Source organism: Pseudopodoces humilis, chromosome 4, assembly GCF_049639895.1.
Source record: "Pseudopodoces humilis isolate 2021_Gansu_Grassland_sample_001 chromosome 4, ASM4963989v1, whole genome shotgun sequence".
Lineage (NCBI taxonomy): Eukaryota > Metazoa > Chordata > Aves > Passeriformes > Paridae > Pseudopodoces > Pseudopodoces humilis.
Window position 1 is genome coordinate 9,140,053 of NC_142203.1, and position 15,850 is coordinate 9,155,902.

The following is a 15,850-nucleotide window of genomic DNA, read 5'->3' on the forward strand; positions in this document are numbered from 1 at the left end:
TCTCACTACTCTGGTGTGGTCTGCATAGAAGCAGCACTCTTCTTTCAGGGCGATACAGAGGCCTCCTTGCTGCATGAATAGAAGGTGGAGACCTCACCTGTTCTGCAAAACAACTTCAGAGAGTGAGGGGACTGATTTTTCTAGAAAGGATATGGATTTCTCAATTCTCTGTAGATCTTCATCTACAGTCATTTGTAGCTGAGAGAGACTCTGACTCTGGGTTACCAGGGCGGAGACACCTGTGGCTGCACCGGTCGCTCCCAAGCCGAGCAGCATTGCTATTGACAGTCCTGTCAACAGCTCCCTTTTCTGAAGGCGGCCTGCTCGCTCAAGGTACTGGTTCACTTCTTCTTTGGAGTGGTATAGGACCCTGGGGATGATAACAGCTAATACACAAAAGTCAACAGAGGAGTTAAAGCTTAGGGTATAAATGCAGGGGCTTAGCCCACTGCTTCAGGTGTTATGACTGTAAACAGCACAATTACTATAAGCAGTTTACCATATAAATGACACCATACTTGCAAACTCACAGCTAAAACTTAAGCGTTAAATGAACTTTCAAAGATGCTTACACTACCTCTTAAAAGGAATATATACTTATACTTTATACTAACATAACAATTACTACACAGGCTAAACACTTTACTTTAAACTATTATCTAACTACTTTTAACACACGTGCTCTGGTATATATGTAGTCTGAGCGTGAAAACAATTTGCTGAAAATATAAACACACAACTACGATTTGCTTTATATACAGTTAGATGGAGTCTCTACACTTAAATCTTCTATAAAATTTCTCCAACACGATTCAGTCCTGGAATGTTCACTGCTCCCGTGATGTCAGCTGGCAGTTGATTGGTGACTGAGGGCTTTGATGTTCAAGTTGTCCTTCACATCCTTCTAAATCTTAAAACAAAGGATAACTGAAAAATTCATAGAGACACAACATCATAATAACAACATAAAATTTCTGTTGGCAACTGTCTGTGTAGTGTTCAGACACAACTCTTGTCTTGACAGGTCCACTTTTGATCCATGTCTAGAGTTCCAAGGCTGTGTGATGACTTCTCTGTTCACTGGATCTCATGTGTTCAGAGGCAGACAGTCTGGTCAGATGGACAGGTGACCTTTTTGAACCTGCCAACAAAACACAGGCACTTCTCTCCTTGAAGTTAATGAATTACACTAATCAAATGCTTTTAAGGTATCAATCTCCCCCGTTTTCTTTAAAAATAAAAATGAGATGTATTTCTGTTCAACATTAACACAAAACCTTATACACAATTAGTAAGAACCTATAGCAGTTAAAAATCAATTAATATAAAAGTACTGTTAATTTTTAAAACACTGCACTAGCATCCCATAGTTAACAAACAAACAGAAACAAAAATCATCAGTGGAGGATTGGATAATCACCTCCAGAAATGATTTTCCAAGCTCACTTCAAAATTGATCCAGCTGTCATATTAATAGGGTCAAATTGCTGAGTCAAAAACTGACTCAAATACTGATTTGGGACAGAAAACATCTGAATCAGTTGACAAATATTCTGTCCAGGTAAAGTTAAGGCTTGGCCAGGGCCTTAGGCTTTAAACTGGAAAGATGCCTCTTAACGTATTTTTAAAATGAGGTTCTCAATAGTAGCAGCTATGAGATGCTTACAGCACAGCAAACTGTTGAAATGCATTTGTACAAAGCAAATAATTAAAAACCTTAGGTACCAGACTAATTAAATCATTCAGCAGTTGGTTTAATTTGAAGCCTCCCCCATGGCAGCTGATCCTCAGCAATGGTACATCTTCTTAAAATTCTGGAAACACTGTTATTAAATCTTTTTTTCTGCAGGGTAAATAATATGATCCTTCAACTCAACTTTAAAGAAATGCATCCTGGAAAAATTAACTGTAACTACAGTAATAATACTTGATGATCACTCCATATCATATAATATTACATTATCAGTAGATGTACAGAAAAGATAACATTTTTAAAACCTTAATGTATTGAAAATACTGAAACAAAACAAAAATCTTTTAAGTTTCTTGGGATGTATAAATATCATTTTCCATGCCATTTTATAAAAACAAAACCAGGAGATATTATTAGAAATACAACATCTATATATATTTCACAATAAAATATCTATAAACTTTTTAATCTATTTTTTGAAGGCACTTCATTCAATAGAAACTTATTTTTAAATCTCAATCTTGATTACAACAATTTGCTGATTTATAAACAATACAATTTACAAAGCTTCTAATTTTTGAATTGTCCAATTAAAACTCTCTCTTTTTTATCCATCTTCAAAATGTCCAGCTTTTTGTTGTTTTTCTTTTGTTTTGTTGCTTTGCTTTTCGCGGTTTTATCGAAGTTGCTGTTACTTGTTTCACGGTTTCATCGACGTTGCTGTTACTTGTTTCACCGGTGGTTGTCATGGCGACAGCATTTTTGGCTGCTGTGTGCTGCCATGTGTGTATGTTTTACTAAACCTGTCCGCGCCAGGCTAGTTTTAAATCTGAAAAAAACCTCTAAAAAGTACAACTGCATAAACTCATAATTACTTAAAACACAAAATTAACTCCAAAAGGGTATATAAACACCTTTTAAAAACTGAATAAATCATGACTTTGTAGCAAACGGGGTATTATCCCAGCGCTTCTTCTTAGAGAGGGAGTGGGGGGGGGGGGGGTGAACCGCTCGCTCTGCTGCCCTGCCACAGCTCTGCTCCCATCCCCCTTCCCATTCTTTACTGTTTCTTCTTCTGAGGACTCGGGCTCCAACCATTCGTCGCTAGTATCTCAGTCGGAGTCAGAATTTGACTGGCTGGTTACTTCCTGTTTTCCGTGCCTTTTTCTTGGGCTCCGGCCCCACCTGCGGGCGGGCTGTTCCCTCCCTCCTGGTTCTCCCCGCCTTTCGTTCCACCCTCCACTCCGCCTTTTACCCCGCCTTTCCCTCCACCTTCTGCTCCCCCCTCCTCCCTTTGCATTCCAATCTCTGTGCCTCTGTACCCATCCCCCGCGTCTTATCTCTTTTACTTCAGTTTCTCTTTCTTCTTCACATTCCTTTTCTCTCCCATCCCCCCGACTACGTTCCTCTTTCAATGCCAGCCTTTGTTCTTTGTTTTCACTTCAGATATTTCTTTCTCACGGTATGTCTTTTTGCTCAGCACCATTTTTAGACACCAGGGAGGAGGTTTCTCTCTGGGCTTTTCCCACAGCACTCCTGGCTTTTTCTGTTAACTTTCTCCAAAAGTCTTTTGCTTTCTGTTGTTTCTTCCAGAGCACACAAGGATTTTGGGACCGAGGGGACTCCCGACCCCCCCTCGGCTCAGCCAAGCTTCTCCCATCTGGGGGCTGTAAAGCTCTAACCCCAAATTTCAGGGTAGCCAGCATACAGTTCCTTGTTGCTCCCCAAATCCCTTTGGCAAGCGTTTTAGTACATCTGTCCCACACCTTAGGGTGGATAAACCTTACAAGCTGATTTACAACCTTAACAACCCAAAGCCTTACGATAGCAAGCGAATTAGGTTTACAACTTAATTGCAATCTGACCTTTTATCAGTGATTCCATCTTCCTTCTGAGCCCAGGATTTCCCTCGCCAAGATCAGTCCAGCTATCTTGGCTGCTGCTCGTGATCCAGGGTATCCTTGCTTTCTGGGTTTCTTGTCACGTTTCTTCCCACTTTTCCTCCCCGGTTTCTGGCACCATTTGTGGGTTTTCAAGCAAGGCAAGCACCCTGAATAGAAGCCAGCACGGCGGCTATCCTCAGCCGGCGGACCATAACCCACAGCATCAATGTGATGGATGGTGTGATAAATGTAACCTTGGATAAAAATTCGTGAAAGAATAAATAAGTATATAACTAGATTTATAACAATGTAAAAAGTATATAAAATATAGTGTGGCCGAAGAATTTCCCCAAACCCAGCAGTAACTACCCATTCAGGCGGTAACGACCCTAGGCGACGTTCATCAGCCTGAAAGAAAAAGCAGGACACGAATGATTAAGCTAAACAAAGAAAGGAGCCAGGCCGAGATGGCTATCGACTCCACACCACACCTGGGCACCCCTCCCTGCAAACCCCGACTGAAGATGCAAACAGGACATGGACCATCAGGCTGACAGGGACAAGCTCGGCGCCCATCAACGGAAAAGAATGAACAGGACATGAACCATCAGGCTGACAGGGAAAGGCTCCGACGAGATACTCATCACCGGACCTGAACACCCCGCCTTGCAGGCCACCGTTGGGGAAGCAATCAGGCAGACAAAGGGAAAAAGTCCAGCCGAGATATCCATCAGCTCCAACCCGGATCCAACCATCCCATCCAGATGGCCTGAACCAAAATGAAATCAAGGAACACCCAGAACTTCTTTACATATGAGGAGACTCTGTCCGGACGTCTATTTGACTCTATTCTCCAACGCCAGGAAATCAATTCATCCAACAATCAAGGACCCTTGGTGAATGGTGCCTGCCTGGAATTTGGCCTCAAGGCACAAAATCCCTATAAAAACCCCGGACAGTCTACCCTCCTTCGTGGATTTGGGAACACCTATACCTTTGGGTATAGACCCCTGTCCACCCAGCGCTGCGCTGTTTATTTTATTGTGGTTTTTCCTCATTGTTTATTTTTTTATAGAAATTGTTTTATAATAAATTGTTCTTTTATTTAACCCAAATTTGCCTTTGCATTTATAACAGATTGGTGCCGTGACTCGGATCGGAGAAACTGCAGGGAATCTCACTGCCCAGGACGGGTACCCCCGCTGATTTTGGCGGCCTGGTGAGTTGAGAGCCCCCGTAGTTCATTCCGACATCCGAACCAAATTTAGGCTGAGATAAAAACCACAATAAAAAGGAAAAGGATCCGGATCGGAGAGCTCGGGAAGGCACGGAGCCTTCGGGAAGCCGCGGCTTGTTTTGCTCGTAAAACGTCTATTGTGCACAAAGACACCCACGCAGGAAAATAGCTGTAAGTACTGCTGGTTGAGTGGGCGATCGGGCGAGTGTGTGAGACGTGATCTGATCACGAAGCGAGTGTGGACTTCAAGGCCGCGTTTCCATCCTCCCGCGAGGGAATTGGCCGGCCGCGAAGGAAGCGATACAGAGTGAAAGTTTTTTTTTCTCTCGACACACACTCGTAAAACCTGAGGCCAAAGGGTGTCTCGGGAACTGATCGCAAGGAACTAAAAGGGGAAGGATACGTCTTGTCGAGCTCGAGAATTGGTAAACCCTTTTAGTTAACGGACCCAGGTAGAGGTCCAGGAGAGGATCAAAAAGTACCGATTACAAGAGACCTCAGCTCAGCTCGCTGAAAGATGAGTATTGGCAAATTTTGATTCCTAGAGTAAGTACACAACGCAGAAACAGATATCGACTCCCGAAGAAGTCGAAGAAAGGTAAGAATATATATTTGCGAAGTATGGGGCAGAAAAGGAGTAAGCTTCAAAGAAGAAGCACAGGGAAAGATTCCTCCGATCAGGGGGAGGAATCACCAGACATCCCACTGGAAAGTCCCTTGGGGTGGATGCTAAAACACTGGGAAGATTGTCCCCAGAGGAAGGGGAAATCAAAAGAGAAATTAATACATTATTGTATAGAGGTTTGGGGAGGACAGGAGTTGAGAAGTCACCTCACTTGGCCAGTGTTAGGCACATTTGAAAAATGGACGTGTAATAAGTTATTCTCCTATGTGGAGAACAAGGTCCCCTCAGATCCTGAGGAGAGGGAATATGCTAAGCTCTGGGTAAATGTCAGAGTAGGGCTATTTCCAATAAAACAAAAAGAAAAACATGAGTCGAGAGCTGAGTCCTGGGAACCCCTCGATCACTTACCACCCCCATATCGTGGACCGACGGGACCTTCCTCTGCAGATCAAGTGGTGCCTTCAGCACCCTTGGGCCCCCGAGACCAACCCACTGAGATACGTGTGTCTCAAGCGGGAGAGTCGGGGCCAGCAGCGATGCCGGCAGCCCTTCCCCTTTCCCCGCCTGTAAACACCGTAACCACAGCAACCTCCTCGGAGGTTTTTCCTGCACAAGGCTGGGGATCACCCTATCCGTCCCTGCCGGTCCAGCTGCCACAACCGGGACCCTCCCATACAACGGAGGGGATTCCTCCCTTCAGCCGGGTGGCGGCAGAATTCCCACAATTGATAACAGGGAGGCAACCCACAATCACCAATTCCCCTCCCGCAAGTAGAACCCGTTTGAGAGCGAGAATGACGGATAATGAATGGGGAGAGAGTGAAGAAGGGCACCGGTTGTTCCCTCTTAGGGAAGTACCGACGGCCCCGGGAGTGATCGGTTTTGTGAATGTACCCCTTAACTCTGGAGATGTAAGGGCATTTAAAAAAGAGATGGGGCGGTTGTTGGATGACCCTTTTTGGTATGGCTGAGAGGTTAGATGAATTTTTAGGGAGTAGTATTTATACCTTTGACGATCTTATGGCAATCCTGAGATCATTGTTTAATCAGGAGGAAAGAGAGATGATTAAACAAGCCGGTATCAGAGACTGGGACAGACGCAATCCACAGGGGACGCCAGGTAACCAGAAATGGCCTAGCGTAAGCCCGAGCTGGAATGCACAGACGGAAGAAGGCAGACAGAACATGATGGATTTAAGGAGCATAATTGTACAAGGTATAAGAGAAGCGGTCCCTAGGAGCCAGAATATTAGCAAAATTTTTAGAGAATGTCAAGGAAAAGAAGAACCACCCACTGAATGGATCAAGAGATTACGGCGAAGTTTACAGATTTACTCTGGGACTGACCCGAACTCTCCTGTGGGGGAGGTTCTGTTAAAAACACAATTCGTTGCTAAATCTTAGAAAGACATTAAGAGAAAATTAGAAAAGATCAAGGGGTGGCAAGATAAAAGCCTCCAGGAGCTCCTAAGAGAAGCTCAAAAAGTATACATGAGGAGAGAAGATGAGAAACAGAAATTGCAAGCTAAGATTTTAGTAACTGCGGTAAAAGAGGTCCAGAAACAAGAGCAGATGCAGGGTAAGTTTAAAACACTACCCAGAAAAAGTCGAGGTTCTCACCGGGCAGCCCCGGCCCCATGGAGAGAACCCCCTGAATGCTACTACTGTAAACAGGTAAGACACGTTCAGCGGAGTTGTAAACAAAGAATAAAAGATGAGAAAATTTTTCAAGAAGATTAGGGGTGTCAGGGGCTCTTTAATTTGGGGACCGGAACATCCAAGGAGCCCTTGATAAAATTAAAAGTGGGACCCCAACGACAGGAGGTAAGTTTTCTTGTGGATACTGGGGCAGAGAGAAGTACCCTGCAGAAATTGCCATACGGATGTGTGGCTAGCAGAGAAAAAGTTTTTGTAATCGGTGCAAAGGGAGACCCCTTTGAAGTGCCTGTAATAAAAGATGTGGAAATAGAATCTGAAAATAAAATTTGCTTAGGGAATTTACTATTAGTAGAAGAAGCAGATTACAATTTGTTGGGGAGGGACATGATTGTCGCTTTAAGAATTAATATCATGATTAAAAATTCTGAATTGGTGGTGAAAATATTTAAGTTGACTCCTAAAGATGAGGAGAAAATAAACCCTGAAGTATGGCATTCAAAGGGAGAGGTAGGAAAGCTAGATATCAAACCTATCAAAATAGAAATCGAGAACTCTGAGGACCCTATAAGGGTTAAACAATATCCCATCCCGATGGAAGGGAGAAGGGGGTTGAAACAAATAATTGATGACCTCCTAAACGGGGGTACTTTAGAACCTTGCATGTCTCAACACAACACCCCCATCCTGGCTGTAAAGAAGACGGATGGCAGCTTCCGATTGGTCCAGGACCTACGAGTGGTAAACGCTAGGACCCGGACTAGATTCCCGGTGGTGGCCAACCCCTATACTTTACTAAATAGACTCACACCAAAAGATGTGTGGTATAGTATGATTGATTTGAAAGATGCTTTTTGGACTTGCCCTCTGAATGAAAGGAGTAGAGATTATTTTGCATTTCAGTGAGAGGACCCAGATACAAACCGCAAGCAACAGCTAAGGTGGACGGTCCTCCCCCAGGGGTTTGTGGAGTCTCCGAACCTTTTCGAACAAGCTTTAGAACAAATGTTAACCCAATTTGCTCTTGAGGACAGGACAAAGCTTTTGCAGTATGTAGATGACTTGCTAATAGCTGGACCGACTGAAGAGAGTGTGAGGAAAAGCACGATTGCCTTGTTAAACTTTCTAGGAAAGAAAGGTTTGAAAGTATCAAAATCCAAGCTGCAATTCACAGAGCCTGAAATAAAATACCTCAGACATTGGATATCTCAAGGGAAAAAATTAGACCCAGAGAGAGTAGCAGGCATCCTTGCATTGCCTGCACCAAAAACAAAAAGGCAAATTAGACAAATTCTAGGGCTCTTGGGATATTGCAGGCAGTGGATTGAGGGTTTCAGTGAAAAAGTGAAGTTTTTGTATGAAAGATTAAACACTGACAGGCTGAAGTGGACTGAACAGGATGAGTCTAATTTCCAGAAATTAAAAACTGTTCTTATGACTACCCCGGTACTAACTCTACCAGATACGAATAAAGAATTCCAGTTGTTTGTGAATGTGAGTAAACAAACAGCACAGGGAGTCCTGACTCAGGAATGGGCAGACAAAAGGAAGCCTATAGGCTTCAAAGATCTTAAATCCAGTCAGTCGGGGTTGGCCTACGTGTTTACAAGCAATTGTAGCAGTGGCTCTGTTAGTGGGAGAAGCAAAGAAAATAACTTTTCCTCCCCTGGTAGTTTACACTCCCCACGACGTGAGAAACATATTGCAACAAAAAGCAGAGAAGTGGCTGACTGATTCCAGGCTTCTAAAATATGAAGCCATCTTAATCAGCTCACCCGGTTTGGAATTGAAAACCACTGCACAAAAATCCTGCTCAGTTTCTATTCAGAAAAATTAGTACATGATTGTTCTAAAATCGTAGAGCTGCAGACCAGATAAGTTACATTAACGCAAACTGTGATTGTTTTCCATTTATACATTTTAAATGTGCTTATTGTAAACAAATTTGAGTAACCCACTGTTGGGGAGAGTACAAACCTAAGGGATTGTGTACCGATTGTCTGACTAAAGAACAGGAGCTGACTAGCCGTTTCTTAATACTTGTCACCCGGGCAGGGTTTTTAGAACTTGACTCTCCTGAGTGGTACCTGCTTTTTCAAAAGGGGATTAGAGGTAAACTAGACTCCAAGGCAGAAACTTTAGAAATTGAGTGCCAAAAGACAGTCAAGGTACCGAGCAGGACAGACACAATTAAGTCGTCTCGGTGGGCTGCTTTCAAGAGAAAGTACACCATTAGGACTACAAGGGCCCCTGAAGAATATCCTTGCTGCCGAGAAGATGGTAATCCCCGCCGTATATTTCTATACGGGCGAAGGGCAAGGCAGAGGGATACACCGGTGGGGAATCCTGACTGTCCTGAGTCTAGCCGTGTGCTTGGCCGAGGGAATGATTCCCGAGGTACCTCCGGGGGAGCGTCCCCTGGGGAAGTGTGAGCAGTGTCAGACTGCCACAGATACCAGACGAATAGTTAACTACTGTCCTCCGGAACGTTGTTTGTCTAACAACACTCAGTATAATCTTTGTGAATTAAAGGGGGAGGTCTATTGTTACCACTCAGGGGCAAGTTTTAAGGATGGGCAGTCTAAGACTCCTATGAGAAAAAAAAAAAACTAAAGCTACCCACTTCAGGTATAGGAGAGAAGTGGGAATGCTCCCTCCAATTCCAATCTGCAGCCAATGTAACAAAACTGTCTGGATAGGAGGAAAAAGACAATCCACCTTTTTAGCATATTATAAGGTTAACCCTTTATGTTACAATAAAGCAAACTTAAAAATGTGTACCATGGGGGGGAAAGTGTATTGAGAAGGTAAAAATTTAAAACATGAAGAAAAAGCCTCTTTTAATAATGAACCGATAATTCTTGATTTGTTAAAAAGTGATGATAACCGAGTATGTTTGCAATTCGACCAAGTGTTCTGCTTCTACAGAGATGAGGAAGGGATGAACCCTGAAAACAAAATAAACATAACCTGTCACAAGAATATTGTGAGAATTCGTTAACGGACTGGGAAGAAAATGAATGTGAGTGAAAATTATAGTCCTTCCCCCATAGAATTGAATAAAATAACACGAATTTTTAATGTGATGGATTATTAGGCGGGGGACTGTGATAAATGTAACCTTGGATAAAAATTCATGGAAGAATAAATAAGTATATAACTAGATTTATAACAATGTAAAAAGTATATAAAATATAGTGTGGCCGAAGAATTTCCCCAAACCCAGCAGTAACTACCCATTCAGGCGGTAACGACCCTAGGCGACGTTCATCAGCCTGAAAGAAAAAGCAGGACACGAATGATTAAGCTAAACAAAGAAAGGAGCCAGGCCGAGATGGCTATCGACTCCACACCACACCTGGGCACCCCTCCCTGCAAACCCCGACTGAAGATGCAAACAGGACATGGACCATCAGGCTGACAGGGACAAGCTCGGCACCCATCAACGGAAAAGAATGAACAGGACATGAACCATCAGGCTGACAGGGAAAGGCTCCGACGAGATACTCATCACCGGACCTGAACACCCCGCCTTGCAGGCCACCGTTGGGGAAGCAATCAGGCAGACAAAGGGAAAAAGTCCAGCCGAGATATCCATCAGCTCCAACCCGGATCCAACCATCCCATCCAGATGGCCTGAACCAAAATGAAATCAAGGAACACCCAGAACTTCTTTACATATGAGGAGACTCTGTCCGGACGTCTATTTGACTCTATTCTCCAACGCCAGGAAATCAATTCATCCAACAATCAAGGACCCTTGGTGAATGGTGCCTGCCTGGAATTTGGCCTCAAGGCACAAAATCCCTATAAAAACCCCGGACAGTCTACCCTCCTTCGTGGATTTGGGAACACCTATACCTTTGGGTATAGACCCCTGTCCACCCAGCGCTGCGCTGTTTATTTTATTGTGGTTTTTCCTCATTGTTTATTTTTTTATAAAAATTGTTTTATAATAAATTGTTCTTTTATTTAACCCAAATTTGCCTTTGCATTTATAACAATGGCAAATATGGCGATTTATTGCAGGAGAATTTAACATTTTATAGCCTAGGGTCACTGTGTTACTCCCATCTGCTTACATCATCGTTAGGTGCTAATTGCAGGAGGTTTTACTATCCTAACGGAGAGGGGGGTCTGCTAACTTTCTGTAACATCCCGAAATCTTCAGATCGCCAGGCCTTAAACTACAACACAGGTAGAAGCTGAAGACAATAAGCAAGAGCAGTGAACGGGGAGCTGCTGCTGCCACCCGAGAGCCTGGGTGAGGCCACAGGGCCGGTGAGGCCGGGCAGGGCTGAGGGTGGTGTGGGCTTTGGCTGTGGGTGCTGCCCGGCTGGGCAGGAGCGGCCCCTGCCCGTGCTGGGGCTGCTCAGCGCTGCTGCCCCGGCCGGCACAGGGCTGTCCTTGGGCAAGGCAGCTGTGCCGGCAGGGCCCGGGAGCTGTGCCGGGCTGCCGGGAGATGCAGGACAGTCCTGCCGTGCCTGCACTCGCCACACGCTGGCCCGCTCGGCCTGCTTGTTCTTTCAGCCCTCCTGGGGAGGCTCTGAGGTTTTCCCTTCCCTGCTGGAAGGGCAGGTGCTGCCAAGGGAACTGTCCCAATAATGACTCGGTGTTCCCTTTGCCTCCCAGATGTCCCATCTGCTGTCCTTGTCCAGGAGAGCTGCTCTGCACGGTTGGAAGAGACTGAGGGAGAGGCTTTGAAGATGGGGGGGCTGAGTTCCCTCTGTTTAAAGAAGAATGGACTTATGCATAAAGAGGGATAATTATGTGGATATTTATATATGTATATATGTATATTCCTATTTGTATAGGAATATTTCTGTATATATGTTTTTCTATTTATGGATGTATTCTTTGTACATATGTATGGATCTATACACATCCATGTTTATAATTACGTACGTGTACATAAGTATACATATATGTTGTTATAGTTGTGTTAAATTCTATCTCCTGTGTATACAGTTGTCTAGGTATCTATTCCTGTTGCTGTAAATATAGTTCTTTGGCTCTTTAAATAGGTATATTGCTATTTGCATAAGTAGATATGTGCATTTTTATATTTCTATCTGTATATTGACATTTCTATGTATAATTATATTTATATATATATCCAGATGTATAGCTGTACATTTCTATTGATGCAGTTGTGTGGATATTTAGCTTGATATTTTTATATATATTTATATATTTATATATATCACAGGGATATTTTTATAGATAGGTCTGTCATATATATATATATCTATATATATATGGTATGTAATATTTAATCTATATGTACATCTGTAGATTCTTACAGTTATACAAGTTTATAAATATTTGTGTATAGCTGTGTATTTAGTTCCATTTAAACATGTATGGAGTAGTAGAGTTGTATAATTCTATAAACTGTTATCACTATTTGCACACTTATTTGAGAGGGAAAGCATATTTTTTTATTTCTATATGTTTTTAGTAATATGTAATAAATTGTTAAACATCTAATTGATTTTTATGTATAGTGAGTATACACTATATTTTTGTTGTAGAGGCTGGAAATAAATTATGTTTTGTTAATATAATTTAAGTTGGTACTTGTATATTTGTATATTCTTGCATAACAACATTTGTGTATTTTTACATAGCATTGTGCTAATAATCTAATAAATGCCTTTTTTGACCCTTAACTGAGATTTCTATGGTGTAGTGTATCATCAGCGCAGGTGTAGCCATTTGTAATTGTAAGATGGGTGTCTGTGAGGGAGGGCAGAAGCCTCCCTTGGAATGAAAGATGTAGACCCCCCTCCCTCCCAATTATTATAATTCTGAATTTTGACATTAAGGAGTTCTCAGGTACAGATCTGGGGATAGGATGAACAGTTCTTTACTGGTATGTACAAGAAGGCAAACAAACAACACTAACTGTTGCAGCATAGGGTTGATGGTAGGGTGCCACAGCCTTCCCAGAAGCATCTCCGGGAAAGTCGCTTCTGGCAGCACAACACACCCACACAGACACTCACGCAGCTGGATAGATGCAGCTGAAGTCAGTGGCAAAGAGTCAAGAGGGGCCTTTGTATGGGTTCCCCAGGGAGAGTTTATTTCTTCTCACTCATGAAGGGTCCAGGAACAAAGGGCGCAGAACAGGGCTGTGCAACATGTTTTGAACTGGGGGTGGAAAGCAACTGGGACCAATGAACTTGGGGCTGGAGGGTGGTACAGAGGAGGGTCCAGGGTGCCCAAGCCAATCAGTCCGAGGTAGGGGAGGGATTAGAGAACTCGGGCCAATGGGAAACCAAGGACAAGAGAAAGTTCTAGGGATAGGGGAAGGCCCGAGGAAAGGAGGCAGGGAAGAAACTGCCCAGAGGGAGGGAAAAAGGAGCTGGCCAACAGGCTAAGGGGAAGGGTAGAACTGAGATACGTGTATCATCAACAGGGAGACATCATAGGAGAGGCCTAAACCATTAAATCATAGTGGCATCCCTCCAAGGGGATTTACCACTCTCCTGGATAGAGGGCCCACAAATTCCCACAGCTCCCCTTTTTTCATTAATTAAGAAGATGTCTCCCATAACTCTGAAAAACAAATGTTTGAAACAGTCCAATACCATAACAACAACAAACACAATTATGAAAATCAAAAAAATGGTCCGTATGATTGCAGCCAATCATCCTGGGACACCCCAATGTCCAAGTCCTGCCACCATTTAGGAGTTTGCTCTGCTTTCTGTTCTTGTATCATGCCTTTGATTTGCTGGATTTTTGCATGGACGTTCTCACTATGTGACCATAAGTTCAGATAGCACAGTCCATCAAACTCGTCACAATTGTGTCCATGGGCCAGCAGAAGGTAGTCAATGGCCTCCCTGTTTTGCAGGGTGGCATGTCTGGTGGTCTCTTCATTGGCCACAAGATCACTTAAGGCCACCAATGTAAGGTTGGCCTGCTTTGCAAGCCAGCACCCCAGATGGGAAATCTCCCCGAGGGCTTTTGTGGCGGCCACCCAGGGTAGGAAGACCGAGATCGCGACCCTCTTTGGCTCCAACTACTCATATAATTTGCTGTGACAATTTTCATCAAATTCTATTATGTCTCTTTTTTGGAGGGCCAGATTAGTCTTTTTGTGCCAATCTTGGAGCAGCGTGACATTTGGGGTGAGGATGGAAAGCTGGCCAAGTGTGCATGGTCCTCCTTGGAGCCGGGATGGTAGACCAGCCCATGTCCTATCCCTGCAGATCAGGAACACCCACCCTCCCCACCCCGCCTCCCGTGGGAGCACCCTGGGACACTGGTGGATGTGGATAGTGTAGCACTGGTATAGTTACACCAGTAGGCAGTATAATCTTGCTTGGTGGGACTAACATCAAATCAGCAAATGGACTCCCAATAGCTAGAGGGCCTAAAGGGACCTTTTCCCTGGTGGTACTCCTTGCTTTGAAGTAAAAATTTACACAATAGGTGGCTGTGGAAGTAGATTCAGTTCCTGGGGCTCCCCTGATGCATGTGGCAGCATCCACGTCCATTTGTCCCAGGTGTCCACAGGGTTGGGTTCCTTACCTGTGAACAGGTAGTCATGAGGTCCAAGTGGGAGTCCCACCAGACACGTGGACAGTGGATTGTCCACGCTGCCCACGAATAGGCAAAGATGCTCCTGTTTGATGGCTTTGGCAAGAGTCACCTAAACGTTCTCTCTGGGCTGTGCTGCCATCCATGCATTTGCTGTTGTTCCCAGCAGCATCCAGCAGACTAGGATTTTGAAGACTTGGGGCATGACAGGAAGGGGCAAACAGAGGGTGGTACATGTGGCAGTTTGTGGCAGCTAGCTCACCAGATTCATTCTTTGGGTGGTTCTGTAACATAAATAACAATTAACATTGGATGGACAAACTCGGGCTTTTGACCATCCCCCTTTACCTTTTCTCTCTTTCTCCCTGTCAATCCCCCATTTATTTTTAACCAGAGGGATAGTGAGGAGAGAATGCGAGGCCAGGGCGATTATTTGGATTGGTAGTTTGAAAGGGGCCCTTGAAAGGTCTTGACTTATCTGGTATCGTGTTCTCTGCTTTGGCTTCTGGTAACGGGTCAGCTACTCAGGGGTGTTCCTGGGAGCTTGCCTTGACATCATCTCCAAGCTTCTGCAGGCTCATTTTCAGGGCCTTCCAAAGACTCAGCAGCATCATGAGTAACATTCTCAGGTGCATGTTCGTTGGGACAGTACAAGGCTTAACATTTTTTCCCTGGAGCCACCTGTGTCCGGATGGTTTTGAGACACAGGCGTACCTCTTCCCCCAGGTGATCAAAGGGAACAGGTCCATTATCTTTCCAGATCCTTGATCATTACTGGCGGCTTTTCCTCAAGCTTAGCTCTGGCTGAATTTGAAAAGTGCCAGAATACGGGGCGGGGGAAGGCTCCATGAATGAATTGTTTAAAAAATTTATAGTATAAAGAGCCTTGTAGAGTCTCGCAATTGGAGAACTGGTCTCTGTCCCTCCCTGCTGCTGATCTAGGACCCGCTTGAGGGTACGGTGTGGCCTCTCCACAATTGACTGTCCCATGGGGGAGTGTGGTATGCCTGTCCAGTACTCCACCCCCCACTGGCTGACAAATTCTCTCATCCAGTGGGATGTGTAAGCCAGGCCGTTATCTGTTTTAATCTCTTCTGGGACGCCCAGGGTGGCAAACGCCAGGAGAAAATGTTTGATGGCATCCTTTGGCACATGAAATAAGTCACACGGATGCAGCTCAAAAGATGATGAACTTTATTTCTTCT

The 15,850-nt window shown here is 44.1% G+C and overlaps 1 long non-coding RNA gene across 1 annotated transcript in view; it reads left to right on the forward strand.

Annotated features, from left to right (window-relative positions):
- Positions 1–15,850, forward strand: part of LOC148184425 (uncharacterized) — a 264,268-nt gene that overhangs the window by 2,014 nt on the left and 246,404 nt on the right. The gene's annotated exons all lie outside the window — the stretch shown is intronic.